We start from the raw sequence: 13725 nt of genomic DNA on the forward strand, positions 1-13725 counted from the left end.
TGTTTCACACTTAAATGACCAAATATGATTTGACCTATTGTTTATAAGAATTATAAATGCATATAAAAATGATGCAATGATTTGAATATATGAGAACATAAGTGAGTGATCATAATCATCGTAGTGATGCTGGGTTACACTCTTGAGTAGAGTTTTCTCGGAGTGACCATTTTCTCTCACAGTTTTGGGCTCTGTCCTTGGGGGATACGACTCAGGGGGCTACTCAGGCATAATAAAATACATGGCATAATAAACACCCAAGCTAGTCAGCCTGTTTCGGGTTGGTTTACATCATACCCAGGTAGACCAAAAAATTTAAGATGAAACATAAATTACTTACATTTCTTTACTCTACTTTGCTTTTCTTTATTTTATATTACTGCAAATTATTCTTGTTCTTAAAAATTGGTAAATTCATGTTCATTGATATATGTCTTGTTATCATCTGAATTTAATGTTAGCATATTTAAGATTGTTATTCCATATTTGCCTAGTTGTTAGTTGATGCAAAATTATGAGATATATATATCATGCAAGCTTTATATGTTGTACATTGCATTAACCAATTGAATTTTACTGGGACTTTTTAAAGTCTCATTCTTTCAAAATAAAATATTTTTCAGGAGACTTGAGAAAGCCAGAGAGAGTGCAGGAAGCTGAAGGGGGTTGTGCACACTGATGTGTTCGATGATACTAAGGGCTTCTTATTTCATTTGCATCTTTAATACTTTTTGAATTGTTAGAGGACTATTTAATTGAACATTTGATTATTAGTTTAATTCTGAATTTTAATTACTTGATGCATGGTCAATTTCTATTCGAACATATGATGGTAGTAGTATTTTAATGTAATGTGTCTGGAGATTTAACCAAGAAATCAGTTTATAAAATTGATTTCATAAATCAATATTCACTACAAGAAAAGCGCTAATTAGCGACAAAAATTTGCGATGAATTTTTTCTGTTGCAAATTTGCGATGAATTAGCCAGAGAAAACTATCCATCGCTAACATTCAAAATATTTACGAAATTAGTGACGAAATTTTTTTTGCTGCGAATCCGTCTTTAATCAGAAAAATTCTGTCTCAAGATCCATCGCAACTTAGCGACAGACCAACGACATAAAATTTTTCTCTCTAATCCGTCACTAATTAGCGATGGATTTTGCGATAAAAAAATTCTGTCGCTAATTTTCATTTAAACCGAACAACCTAAGGCGCAAAATTCTCCCTCTCTCTCTCTCTCTCGTTACAGAATGGCTTGGGATGTCGATGGTGGTGGTGGACCACTTCGATCGGCTTAACATTATAACCTAGCAGAAAATATATAACCAAAAGGAAAAAAAACACAAGAAAAGGGACCCTACCATTTCTTCTTCTTCTTTTATGCTTTGTGGGTGGTGATTGTTGGTTGTGCGCAGAGAAGAGCAGGATCAGCATCAACATGTCTGGGTGGGACGTGGGCGCCATCTTCTACAACAACCACACCCAATTCCCCTCTGAAGGGAAGGAATGCCATGGCTCCCAGTCCAGGCACACCGCTCTCGTGAAGTTCAAGGAGTTCATCCGAAGCTTCACCAACATCAAGATCTCCGATCGTTTCCTCTCCTACTGATCTTCTTTTCCCCATAATTTTTACTGTATTTTTTTTGCTCAATCGACTGATAGGATACCTGGAGTTTTCCTAGAGAGATTCTCATTCAAAACTCCAAATTCCTCCTTGTCAAAATGGAAGATCTCGACTTGTTCGATGCTGATCTCACTTCGGAGATCCGGAAGCAACCTACTGATTATTTACCCTTAGTGCTCATGTCCTTCAAGATACTAGTTTTCCCTTTTGCCTCCCATTCTGTTTGCTGGTTTGTTTGTTGATTAGATGGTTTCAGTTTGAAACGGCTGCTGCCGAGGTTCATGCGAGTTTGCGGTCCAAGGTAGCTGGGGAGACTGGGGAAATAGAAGAACCCAACATAGGGGATGTGCAAGTTTTACTGTCTTCTAAGGAGGATCCTTTGTCGATGCTGTCGCTTGAGTTTTGTACAAAATTCATTTATTGCCTTACACTTTTTTTGGGTCATTCTTTTATTAGTTGGTTGATTTTGATCTTGGTATTGTATAGGCTGACTACATCTCGAAGCTTGTTAAGATTTCTGGAATCTCAATTGCTGCATTAAGAACAAAGGTATGTGACATTGTTATGTAAGAACTGCAAGAATGTGAGGACTGTCCCTTGCCGTACTGGGCTTGGTGAAGCCATAGTTGTTGGGTTAAACCACCACGTTGGTGGTGGTTACCCACGATGTGGGTAACGCTTCCCCACATAAATTATGTTCCTTCCGTTAAACCCATTACCGAATAAAAGGGAAACGATTGTTAAACCATTTCCATTCGGTGTTTATAAAGAGGGTTTCATATGCAACCCAGAGTATGCGAAAATACAGAAGTTCAAGGAGGGAAGAAGTCGACTTACCGTCCGCATACAGTGGCCTGCGCTTGTGGTGGCTGCGGACAGGCTGAGTTGAAGATCGTCCCTCTCCGGCAAGCACAACAGCTTCAGTAATGGCCTCCTCAGGTATGTGAGCTCTGCTTTTTTTGTTTGTTATGCAGGGCCACCGCTACAAGGGATGCCGATCAGTTGCCGTCGCCGGAAAATCCCCAGCCATCCCTACATTGGGTTATGGGCCCACACCCCGCTTCCGCTGCGGGGTGTGCTTTGGTTTGACCAACAACGCAGGTCACCGTGGGGTGACCCTGCTGCTGGTCACCGACATCGGCGACTGTCATCGTTGGGCGACAGATTGATAAAAAAAAAAAAATCACTTACCTCTGTTTTTTGGGGTTTCCTGTCGGCGAGGACCCCGCCGGCGTTTCACTCCTCATTCGACATTTAAAGCACGGCTGGGACCGTCGCCGGCGACTATTGAGTCACCAGATTTCTGAAAAAGGCTCCTGAGTTTCCCAAATTTTCACTGGTGGATGAATGGCTGCTTTCGCCGGAGAAGGAGCGCCATCAGGTGGCAGCGTTGGTCGCCAGCGAACGGCGGCATTGGTCGCCGACAGGCGGCGTGGGTCACCGACCGACGACATTGGTCGCCGGCAATGAAAAAGGGGAAACCCCTTATTTCTGAAAATATCGGGGTTTTCTGCCCTTTTTCTTTCTTTTTTTCTTTAATGACAGGAACCGGATCAGGTCCGGTATTGGGTTGGACTCGGATCCGGTCATTACCGGGTTTGACCCGGATCTGGTTATTACCGGGTCCGACCCGGATCTGGTCATTACCGGGTCCGACCCGGATCCGGTCATTACCGGGTCTGGCCCGGATCCGGTCATTACCGAGTCTGGCCCGGATCCAGATAACCCCGGGTCTGACCCGAATCTAGTTTGTACCGGGTTTGCCCCGGATCCAGATAATCCCGGGTCCGACCCGGATCCAGTCTGTACCGGGTCCGACCCAGATCCGGCCTGTACCGGGTCCGACCCAGATTCGGCCTGTACCGGGTCTGACCCGGATCCGGATAACCCTGGGTCTGACCCGGATCCAGTTTGCAGTCGGGTCTGACCCGGATCCAGGAGGGTCCAGGCACTATTTGGCATGAACCGGATCAGGGACTCACTCAGCCTCTTTCCGGGACCGGTTCAGAGCCATTTTTGGCCGGTTCCTTCCAGTTTCTCACCGGTTCCGAGATGCTAAGATCCTGTTTTCTTAAATATAAGAAAATACAGGGATTTTGGCATACGGTTATAGGGTTTTTTATGAACTTTTGTTCATACTTGACCCGGTTCATAAGGTTTAGAACCGGTTCGGACCCTTGGATGACCGGTTCGGGGTTGTTTCAGACCGGTTCAGAGTGCTTTAAGACCGGTTCGTAGAACATATGACAAGTTCATTCAATTTTAGAACCATTTCAAGAGTCATATGTCTGGTCCATTCGGTTTACGGACTATTTTAAGATATAATTTTGCATATTAGCATTAAGGATAGTTAGATGAATCAGTGTTTTTATGTCACCAAAGTGACTGAATACACGTGAGTCATAAATGAATTTTATACTATCATACAGTTCCTAAGCCGATATGCACATTGTACTTAGATTCATGAAACGATAGACGACCCGAAGGTAGTTTTATCGTGTTTGGAATTTAAGTAGGGTAGAATAAGGTAAATGTGTTGAGATACATCACACATGAGTATCCAAAGGTACCTTGTGTTGATGGTCTAACTTCACAAGAACCTTAGTTTTACCAAATATGGTCGGTAGGCGAAGTGGTTTCGTGTGTCGGAGCTCTTACCAAAGTAGGACTCTGATGACCCCCTTCACTCGCCTGGAAAGAAGCATATCAAGGGCCTTTATTATTTTGCTTTTTCCACTAAAGTTTTAGTCTTGTATGAATGTATAGATGGCTCTAGCTCTATACCTTTTCTAGATGGATCCAATTTTAGTATAGATGGCTCTAGCTCTATACCTTTTCTAGATGGATCCAATTTTAGTGATTGAAAAGAAACTGTTTTATTTGCATTAGGGTATATGGATCTAGATCTGGCCCTAAGGATAGATGAACCCACTGCCCTCACTGATCAAAGTACTATTGATCAAAAGATTGCTTTTGAGAAGTGGGAGCGCTCGAACAAGCTTAGCTTGTTGCTCTTGCAATCTAAAGTAGCTAAGAACATTCAAAGTGCTATCCCACAATGCAGAACAGTGAGAGAATTCATGAATGCCATTGAGGCACAATTTGTGAGTTCAAACAAGGCCAGAGCCAGTACCCTGATGTCAAAACTGATATCTATGAAATATACTGGAGGGGGAAACATTCGCCAGCACATTTTGGAGATGAGAAACATAGCGTCTCAGCTGAATAACATGAAGCTCACCATCTCTGATTCTTTCCTAGTGCATTTAGTCCTAACATCCTTACCCTTGGAATACAGACCTTTCAAAATCTCGTACAACACACATAATGATGAATGGACATTTAATGAACTCATGTCCAAGTGTGTCGAAGAAGAAGAGAGGATGAAAGGTGAGAAGGTGCAGAGTGCACATATGGCTTCTCATAAGTCCAAGGTAGGACCAAGGAAGAATGCATTTAAGAGAAATGCTAGGAAGAAGCCAACTGGGGATAAGTCATCCCAAGATAAGCAATCCAACTCTGCTCCCATAAACTGCTTCTTTTGCAAGAAGAAGGGACATATAAAGGCAGATTGCATAAAGTACAAGAAGTGGTAGGAAAAGAGAGGTAATTTGTCATTTGTTTCTAATGACTGTAATTTATTACAAATTCTTGAAAATAGCTGGTGGATTGATTCTGGTGCTACTGTTCATATTTCCAACTGTCTACAGCTGTTTCTGAGTAGAAGGGAACCGACAATGCATGAGAAAAGCATCTATTCGGGTAACAAGATGCGTTCACATGTGAAGGGTGTTGGAACCTGCAGGATTACTCTGGATACGGGCGTAGTTTTAGATCTTCATGATGTCTTTTATATTCCATCGTATAGTAGAAACTTAATTTCAATTTCAAAGTTGGATAAATTTGAATATTGTTTTAAGTTTGAAAATTCCAAATTGTTCATATTCAAAAATTCAATTGAAATTGGTTCTGCATTAGTTTATGATGGTTTATATAGATTGAATGTGAAGATTCAAACTCAGGAGTCTTTGACTTCTGAATACGCATTAGTTGAAAATAAACGTAGCATGATGAATGATAAATCTTATATGCTTTGGCATCGAAGGTTGGGTCATATCTCTGAAAAGAGAATAAAGAGACTTGTAAATGAAGAGATCTTGCAATATCTAGATTTTACTGACAATGACCCATGTGTTGATTGCATAAAGACTAAGAATACAAACACATATAAAGAGGGTGCCAAACGCAGTAGTGAGATATTAGAAATAGTCCATACGGATGTATGTGGACCGTTTTCTCCCTGTTACACAGGAGAAAAATATTTCGTCACCTTTATTGACGACTATTCTCGGTATATGTATCTCTACTTGATTTTCGAAAAATCTAATGTTTTTCAGATGTTTAAGGAATTTAAGAAAGAAGTAGAGAAACAAACCGATAAGGTTATTAAAATAGTCAGGTCTGATAGAGGTGACGAATATTATGGTAGATTTACTGAGATGGGGCAAAGGGAAGGACCATTAGCGCGATTTCTTAAAGAGGAAGGCATTGTGCTTCAATATACCATGCCTGGTAGTGCCTATCAGAATGGTGTAGCTGAAAGAAGAAATCGTACACTTAAAGAAATGGTCAGGGCTATGTTGAATTATTCAACACTTCCCATAAAGTTGTGGGGTGAAGCCTTAAGGACTGTTGTGCATATTTTGAATAAGGTTCCTACAAAATTTGTGCCTAAAACTCCTTACGAGCTGTGGACAGGTAGGAAACCATCACTGTCTTATATGCACATATGGGGATGTCCTACAGAGGCTAAACTGTATAACCCCCACATTAAAGCCTTTGATCCAAGAACAACCAGTGGATATTTCATTAGTTATCCAGAAAGATCAAGAGGGTACAGGTTTTATTGCCCATCTCACTCACCACAGATTGTTGAAACGGATAAGGCTAAATTCCTAGAAGATGGTTCAGTAGGATTTAGTGCACTTCAAAGCATTGGTTTTGAGGAAATACAGGATCCAGTATCATCACCTGCTAAGAAAAACATCGAAAGATACCACAATGTTATTCCTAATGATGGTGTGGTTGATCATTCAATTGTTAATGCACAAATCCAAAGTGAACCTATTGTGGACAATGCGGAAGAGCACGAACAGGATGATCAGTTTTCATCTGAGCCTGAGGAACGACCTGTTTAGAGATCCACAAGGATTAGGAGATCTGCCATACATCCTGATTATGTGGTGTACCTTCAGGAGCCTAGTGATTTCATAGATATGGATGATGACCCGTTGAATTTTATGGAAGTTGTTGAAAGCAAACAATCTTCGCACTGGATTGAAGCCATGAAAGAAGAGTTAGACTCTATGGCTAAAAATCAAGTGTGGGATCTTGTCACGTTACCTAAAGGAGTAAAGCCCGTAGGGTGTAAATGGGTCTTTAAGACCAAGAAAGACTCTAAAGGTAACATAGAGAGACATAAAGCAAGATTGGTTGCTAAAGGATTCACCCAAATAGAGGGCATTGACTATAATGAGACATTCTCTCCTGTCTTAACTAAGGAGTCAATGAGGATTATTCTAGCCCTCGTAGCTCATTATAACTTAGAGCTACATTGGATGGATGTGAAAACAACATTCCTCAACGGGGATTTGAATGAAGAGGTATACATGGAACAACCTCTTGGTTTCTCTGAAAATGATCGTCTGGTTTGTAAGCTTAACAAATCAATATATGGACTTAAACAGGCCTCCCGACAGTGGTATATTAAATTTTCCCAAGTCATTGTGACTTTCGGGTTTACAAAAAACAGTATTGATCAATGTATATACCTTAAGGAAAGTGAGAGTAAGTTCATTATATTGATGTTGTATGTGGATGACATCTTACTTGCAACCAACGATATAAAGTTGCTTTCAGAGACAAAACAGTTTCTTGCATCACATTTTGATATGAAAGATATGAGTGAGGCTGCTTACGTTCTTGGCATTGAGATTCGTCGAGACCGAGCAAAAGGGTTTCTAGGCCTCTTCCAAAGATCCTATATAGAAAAGGTGTTAAAGCGATATGGGATGGAGAATTGTTCTCCTACTTCTACACCCATATCAAAAGGTGACAAGCTGATCCTAAAGGATTGTCCACAGAACGATATAGACAAAGCACAAATGAATGCTTATTCATATGCATCAGTTGTTGGCAGCTTGCAATACGCGCAGACATATTCTCGACCAGATATTTCTTTTGCAGTAGGGGTACTTGGCAGATTTCAGTCTAATCCAGGTTTACCCCATTGGAAGGCTGCCAAGAAAGTCTTGCGGTATTTGCAAGAGACAAAAGACTATATGTTAACGTATCATAAAGTTGATTACCTCGAGGTCATTGGCTACTCAGATGCGGATTTAGGAGGATGCCTTGATAGTAGAAAGTCTACTACTGGGTACGTCTTCTTACTTGCTGGGGGAGCGATCTCTTGGAGGAGTGGAAAGCAGACGACCACTGCTGCCCACACCATGGAGGCAAAATTCATTACATTGTACGAGACTACTTCGCAGGCTATATGGCTAAAGAACTTCATATCACTGTTAAAGGTGGTCGATTCCATTGGGAAGCCACTGAAGGTCTATTGTGATAATGAAGCTGCGGTGTCCTTTTCGAACAACAACAAAAATACTACGTCATGCAAGCATATGGAATTGAAGTATTTTGTTGTTAAAGAAAGGACAAAGAATCATTTAGTGCATATTGTCAATATTGGTACTAAAGAGATGATCGTTGATCCTCTTACTAAAGGGCTAGCACCGGAATTATATTCCGAACATGTAATGAGGATGGGATTGTTAAACTCTTTTTGACATATGCATATAAATAAAGTGATCACTTTCAGTTTTTTGATTCTCATTATGGTTGTTGTTAATCTCCTAAGGATTAGAGATTCAACTAAGGACCTTTAGAATAGATAATAAAGGCCCATCTATTCATCAAGTTATTCCCTTAAGGTTTTCTGGTTAGAGGGTTTATCGTCGGAACAAGTGAGAGAATGTTGGGTTAAACCACTACGTTGGTGGTGGTTACCCACGATGTGGGTAACGCTTCCCCACATAAATTATGTTCCTTCCGTTAAACCCATTACTGAATAAAAGGGAAACGGTTGTTAAACCGTTTCCATTCGGTGTTTATAAAGAGGGTTTCATAAGCAACCCAGAGTATGCGAAAATACAGAAGTTCAAGGAGGGAAGAGGTCGACTTACCGTCCGCATACAGTGGCCTGTGCTTGTGGTGGCTGCGGACAGGCTGAGTTGAAGATCGTCCCTCTCCGGCAAGCACAACAGCTTCAGTAATGGCCTCCTCAGGTATGTGAGCTCTGCTTTTTCTGTTTGTTATGCAGGGCCACCGCTACAGGGGATGCCGATCAGTTGCCGTCGCCGGAAAATCCCCATCCATCCCTACAATAGTTCCTCATTCATGTGACCATGTTCCCCAGGTATCAATTTATATTGGGTTTGCTTCCTATTTCTTTTCAAGTTTCTGTTGTATTCTAAGAAATTTTGTTCTAAACAAGATCTGTATGAATGATTGGCGTCTTTTTTTTTCAATTATTTAGCCTGGGGAAGAGCCTTGCCCCATTGATCCCTGGATTTTTGTTCCTGATAAAAGCAAATATGTCGATCAACAGACGTTGAAGTTGTAGGAGAACCCTGAGGTAGATAAACCTCTGCTCTTTCTTCATGTATTACTGGTTATTTTATTTTTTGAGACTACTTCTTGCTGGTTTTTGAAATCATGGTAACATTCCTGAAAACTGATGATTGTTTGGTTCTTTACAAGTTCTACATATGTCCCATCTTTTTAGCAATATCTATAAGAATCTTTCCTTTTCACTTCCCAATTCATTAGGGAACTATGATTGTATGGAGGTGCTATGAATGAACTTACCAAGGTGGATAATACCTGAAAGTTTAGCGGCAAGATTGTTTGCCACTTGCTAGTCATGATTGGTTCTAAATGCACTATAGTTATTCATAAACCTAATAAGAAAATGACTCTTTTATTCATCGGGATTCAATTCTGTTTGTGCTATTTGATTATTTCTGAAATAATTACACTTGTTTGAATTTCATGTTTGTGTTACCATAATTAAAGTTGGTTGATTTTTTAGGTTATTTATCCTTGTATGCACCATGTTAAAAAGCCATTTTGAAACTGTTTCTCCCTTTTCTGCATAGTGGGGATCAGGTGCAATGGTATTGCACAAAATACAATGTGATGCCCCACCTCGCTCATGTTGTTGGGCCCAACAAATACAATGTGATGCCCCCACCTCGCCCGATCCTGTACCGTCCGGAGCAACATCGCCTGCATCCTCAACGCTGGCTGTGCGACGGTTGAGCCACCGCCTGCCATTAAAGAGGTACGCCTCGGCTTGAGGCGCGCCGTAAGGCGTATGAGGCGCACGCCTCGGGGCACTTTTTTTTTATTTTTTTTTTTAAATTTTGCAATGAATTAGTGATGGATAATATCCATCGCTAATGCTTTAGCGAACCAAATCAGTGCTTATTTAGCGATGGATTAGTGACAACGATGATCCATTGCTAATCTATCGCGAATTCATGATAGATAAATTCTATCGCAGTTTAGCGACTAGGATTATGTGACGAACTCTTTTAGTCATTAATCCATCACTAAACACATTAGCGATAGATTTTGTGATGGATCAGCGATGGATAGCGTCCGCCGCTAATCCATGTTTTTCTTATAGTGATTTTCCACTGTGTTTACTCACCCAATAATGACGTAATGATTTTATCAGTTGGATGCTTTAACTTTAAACCTTGTTTTACGAAGCTATTAAACACTGGTGCATGCACAGGATGACTCTCTAGAGCTTGATTCAATTAAGGCAAAGCCAATGATGAAAAACTTGGTATATTAATAAATTCTTTTATGTAATGGTTCAATCAGATTCGTTAATGGATGGTTCTGTACTGGATCTGGTACTAGGAGGCCAAGACACGCTCATGCTTGCACTTAGGCGGGCCGTCTAGTACTTGGTATGGTTGGAACAAGTCTTTTGATAAGACCGTTGTGTTATTACATTTTAGAAAAAAAGAAAAAAAAGAAAAGAATAGATTCAACCATTAAAAAAAATGGTGTTTTTTTTTGGGTTTGAAATCGTCCGGGCCGTTACAATTGTTTAGCTTAAATTAGTGTAGTTAAAATTTGATAATTTTTCTTGTAGAGTTCATGTAAAAAAACTTTGAAAATATGGATTCGAGTGGCCTGTTTTGGCCCCACCCGAATGCATATACCCATTATTACATATTTTTGGCCTGACACCCGACCAGTAAATCGCTTGTATCTCCCATGTCCAGAGAAGTTTTGATGAGCAGTTTATTGCATTGGAAATCTAACAAAATTTTACGTCTACTATAAAATTTTAGGGTTTGTTTATAAACTGATCACTATTCTGTGACAGTCAGAAAAAAAAGTATAGGTCTGCACCAAAACATTCGTAACTCCTTTATATAGATAAATTTTTATGAACGGTCTGTGGCATTGGAAAGCTGACAAATTTTTTTACAAACTGTAAAAAATTTAGCTCTGACTATTGATTGAAAAAGTTTTTTTAACCTCTATAACAGTTAGATAGAGTTAAGTTTTTCGCAAGTTTAGAACTAGTTTAGGAATTGTTCCTCGTATGCTTGCAAAAATTATGTATTGATATGCATGCTCTTATGAATGATTGTTAGCCTATATATACATTGTCATAAGTTGATTTTCTGCAGGAAATTGTATGCCCACCTATGGGGCATGAACTAAATGCTAAGCGAATGAATATGCTCGCCTATATGGCCATTCGCTAATTCAGGGACTGTAATATTCATTTTGCGAACTTAATGACAAATGTTAAGAGGGTTATCCTTGCTGTATTTTTTGCACATATTATTACCATGATGATGATGATGTGAATGTATAGATGTATACAAAGTTTAAAAAAGTTTATTGCATTGTTTTTGTATATGCGCGCATGTTTGCAAAGCAAGAAGTATGGGCATGTTATTGAATGTAATATTCTAAATACACATCCATTGGCCCTGACGCGTAGGGAGAAAAAACTCATGAGTGAAAGTCTGATGCATCGGGATGGTAGTGTTGAGAGCTTCTCTCGCTCTTGTCGTTCCTCACCTGGTACTAGTGAAAGATGCCCAACCAAGCCAAAGCCACCATGCGTGAAAACACTGCCTGCACCACGACCCTAATCTAGATATATGCCTGTGTTTATACCTACAGGGCTAAGAAGAAAAACTTAAGTATGTGTGCATTAGAAAGGCATGACATGAATCATCTAAGAAAGAAAAGATAATTAAAAATAAGAACCGGTTCATGCATAAGAATGACTTTTGCAATGATAAGTGCATGCATTTTTAAATATGTTCATACATTTTAAATTCCTATTGCTTTTATGAATAATTGATTGGAATTACTTTTGTAATTATATAATTTCATGAGTTATTAAAAATGCATCTTAATTATCGTTGTAAATATTTTTGTTAAATGCATAGAGATTCATAGTAATTCCTACTTGCTAATTTTAATTTACATATTTAGTATAGTTCTGCCCTATTGAGGCAATTTTTGTCTGACCTATGATTTTTAATGTTTTTCAGGAAGTGAGTGAGCTCAAGTGTAATGGAGGGAGGTTGCGATGGGGATCGAGCCATACCTTTTCCAAACCTCCGAGTGTTTTGGAATGAGAGTAATTTTAGTTGCTCAAAGACTCTGATAAATTTAATTTGTTAAATATACATTTATATTTAATTTTGGACATGTATGGACATTTAATTTAATTTATAATGTTTAATTTCTTATCTAAATGCTTGTATGGTTATGAATGTAAACAAAAAGTAATGCGCCAAGTTTTAGTCCCATTTGATATTTTCACTATAATTTTATAAATGCATTTAAAAGTATTTCAAAAAAAATTCCATGATTTTTGGGACTTGAAAATTGGGGTGTTACAACTTAGTATCATAGTGGAGGGAAAGTGTGGCTCAAATCTTGTCCAGCCAACCACTATCGATGTGAATATGTTCTAATTCTTATGTTTATTTTATGCTTGATATGAAAAATATGTGATAATTGCTTACTATTTATGAATTATGCAAAATTAGAACTTAGACACCTAGTAGGGTCATCAAAACAAATAAATTGTTTATGCAAAACTTAGAGGTTAATTTAATTTAAATTTTATTGTAGATGTCTTCACGACAACCATCCGATTGGACTGCTCGGAGAAACTTCCTCTTGGAAGCCCTCGCTATACTGACAGCTAGATGCAAGAACCTCATTGATAACAGAGGTAATGTCAATAGCAACAATAACCCTGATGGCAATGCAACAACCAGCTTTGCGACCCATGGAGTGTCTTACAAACACTTCATGGAACTGAGTTCCCCAGCCTTCACTAGGAAGGAGGACCCAAAAACAACTGAGGAGTGGGTCTAGTCTATCAACGAGATCTTTGAGATCCTTGAGGTTCCTGATGAGAGGTAGATCTCTTTTGCTACCTACTGACTCGAGGGCGATGCCAAGAGTTGGTGGTAGACGACATGAGAGGTGTGCTACACACCAGAGGAGCGACTCACACCGACCTGAGAGGAGTTTTCTGAGTTGTTCTTATATACCTACTTTCCCCAGTATGCTCGAGATCACAAGATACAAAAGTTCTTGGATCTCCAATAGGGTTCACTACAACAAAGCAGTAGATTAGCGACAACCACATTCCGTCGCTAATCCGTCGCTAACATGGGTAGCGACAGATTAGCGACAACGAGGCGACAGTATGCTTACGTCGCAAATATTTCGACGCTAACTGGCGACAGAATTATTCTGTCGCCAGGTCCGTCACTAATTGCGACGGCATAACGAGCGCTATATTCTGTCGCCAATCCGCCTGTACTAAACGGCGACCACGGCTTGACGACGGATTTACTTCCGTCGCTATGTCGTCGCTAGATTAATATGAATAGCGACGGATGGTTCCGTCGCTAATCCGTCGCAAACACGAAAAAAAATTAAAAAAATTTTATTTGAAAATTA

At 39.7% G+C, this 13725-nt stretch overlaps 1 long non-coding RNA gene across 1 annotated transcript; it reads left to right on the forward strand.

Moving 5' to 3' along the window:
• The first annotated feature begins 9150 nt into the window (after positions 1 to 9150).
• Positions 9151 to 12500, forward strand: LOC149826712 (uncharacterized). The gene is made up of 2 exons (XR_016435102.1): positions 9151 to 9328; positions 12294 to 12500. It is a non-coding gene; the product is annotated as an uncharacterized LOC149826712 (long non-coding RNA).
• Positions 12501 to 13725: the final 1225 nt, after the last annotated feature.

The sequence above is a fragment of the Nuphar pumila genome, chromosome 10 (assembly GCF_984573655.1).
Source record: "Nuphar pumila chromosome 10, dmNupPumi1.hap1.1, whole genome shotgun sequence".
NCBI lineage: Eukaryota > Viridiplantae > Streptophyta > Magnoliopsida > Nymphaeales > Nymphaeaceae > Nuphar > Nuphar pumila.